The sequence below is a fragment of the Penaeus monodon genome, chromosome 16, assembly GCF_015228065.2.
Source record: "Penaeus monodon isolate SGIC_2016 chromosome 16, NSTDA_Pmon_1, whole genome shotgun sequence".
In the NCBI taxonomy this organism is placed as follows: domain Eukaryota; kingdom Metazoa; phylum Arthropoda; class Malacostraca; order Decapoda; family Penaeidae; genus Penaeus; species Penaeus monodon.
The window spans coordinates 10,753,230-10,755,729 of NC_051401.1; the positions used below are offsets into that span (position 1 = coordinate 10,753,230).

At 40.7% G+C, this 2,500-nt stretch overlaps 1 protein-coding gene across 1 annotated transcript in view; it reads right to left on the reverse strand.

Annotated features, from left to right (window-relative positions):
• The window catches only part of LOC119582506 (protein NEDD1-like), a 27,783-nt gene that overhangs the window by 24,010 nt on the left and 1,273 nt on the right, over nt 1-2,500 (reverse strand).

Here is a 2,500-nt window from a genome sequence, read left to right on the forward strand (position 1 = left end):
AAGAATTAAGATTGAATATAACCAAACCTTTTATCCATGACCCTGAGTTTTATGCTGCATGAAGACTACAGCACAGCATAAAAATAGGAATTTGTCTATTTATAATATTTCGGTAACGAAAGGAAGCAATACCTACCTACATATGGCAGGCACGAATTCATAAAGTTATTCTAAAATATGCTGGTTATAATAGGCTACGCCATCGTGAAACGTAAGTCTCCAAAAGAGGCACTCTGAAAAAGAAACAATGAAATATGAAATATTCCACCGCCGCTGCTCTTTTATCCAGGCATGCAAGTGACAAAAAAATACAACTGAATTGCAAATTATTTTATTCATATGTTAATCCGGAACACATCAAAATCAGCTAACATGCCAACATACGATACACATATTCCGATCACCAGTCAGAAAACGTGAAGTGAAGGAAGAAAGAGAGACTTGAGAGGGCAAGCAAACCCGAATTTTCTTCCCGCTAAAGGGTGGCGGCGTCGGGCCGTTCTCTCTGTGCTCGGGTTGAAAGAGACGCTTAATCGGCTCATTATAGTGCGCCCTACTAATTAGCAGGCACAATTAACAAACATTTTCCCAGGCATCGCTCATTAACACCCTTCTACCTACCTCTTTTACATATTTTATGCATCTCCAGCACATTTCCATTTACACTGACGGCAATTTTGTAAATAGAGGGGCATAAGGAGGGGTAGCACAGTGCGCGCTCCAGCATGCTTTCGTTTCTTTTATTCCCCATTTTTCAAGTCTTATATAAACATGCACGGCAATCTTAGGGTATACCGGTATGTTTGAAGGCTTACAATTATGATATGATAAGGCAATCTGCTAAAATTAAAATACTTGATTAACATCAGACGGATTCATGGTGGGAGTAACCGGAAAGACTAACGGTATGGCAACACTGGCGAGCCGGGCCAATGAGACACCTGACACCACGTGCACACAACACCCGCTCTTATGTCACTCTGTTGAAAAAGCGCCCTGAAAAAGTCAGTGATGTGTATCGGCTGTGGTTTTGAGGTCACGGGTTCACTTACGCACAAGAGCTTGAGTTTCACAGATTTGGAGGAAAAATCGCCCTTACGGTCATCTAATAGCGCTGTCACAGAGGTTCACTAACCTGAAAATATATAGGGAAAGTGGCTACTCCAAGTCGCGCACTTTTTGACTGAGTGCTTAATTTCGCGCTGCCTGCCTTTGCGCACCGGATGTTCTTACCGATAAAATATTTCTCGAAATTGAACTTTATACGCGAAACGGACGAATTTCGAATGCCACACCTGGCCACGAGTCCAAATGACAAAAAAATTTCAAATCCCTTGTGCTTACTCCCTTCGCCACATTTGCACACCAGGACTACAACAGACCAATTGTTTCTCTACCACGCTCAGAGTGCACAAAATCACCATGAATCGACATGAGCGAGTACATCCTCATATACGCGCCAGTCATCTTGCTTCCGACCATCAGTGGACAGGCACGCGCAGTCGGGTGTCTCTCTCCTCCAGCGTCTGTCAAGCCATACGCACATACGCACACACGGGGCTGGAGATGCGGACCTCAGCATCCTTGTGACATTTGACGTGAAGATGAGCTCTCCACTGTCTCTTAACTGCCCAATTCTGGACAGCGTCGCATACAGTGTGGTTGTTCGCCGACTTTCACCAGCCCGGTACACGGCTGTCTCTCAAGGGATGTGGAGTTTACAGTTCGCCCAATATAAAATATTGTTTCAGCACGTCCACGTACCTTTGACGAAATTAAGGACTTTACTGACATTCAATATAACAAAGGGATATTATCAGAATACGAAAAATGAATAAATGAAAACTATACCCATATTTACTTCGAAAGTATATATACGCTCTGGCAACTCACTTCACACTCATCCAACCTGCGCATTGCGTCGTGGCGGAGCTGCACCCAACGTCAAGTCTACAAATATAAGAGACTTTTGCAACGAAATAATCCACCTTGTAGAATTAAGTATTATCTACAACACAGAATGAATAGTTTATCTATAATAAAACAATGGAAAAATAGTCCAAGGTAAAATTAATTCCCTGTAATGTGTGGAGCTCAATCGATCGCTGGCAACTGACACTGGAGTCATGCGTTTGTTATGAAAAAATAAAGAAAGTAGGCTACAGTTTTAAAATTACTCATACTCTAATTTTAGTGACGCATTTGCGGAATCCGATTAGCAGAGAATAGTCTGTATTGTATCGGTATTTTCTTCACATGCATTAGAAAATGTAAAGGAAAAGCGATTTTTAACAATATTGATAATTCTCAAATTAAAATAATCCTATGCTTGTTAATTTACGTGTAACATAGGGGTAATGATAAAAAAGAATCGTGGATACAATTAATGTTAAAACTGAAAATAGTAAAAGTCAAAACAATGACACTGACAGTAACAATGATGAATGAGGGTCGTAACATTATTATTTTCGATAATATCAAAATGATATTGACTACATAT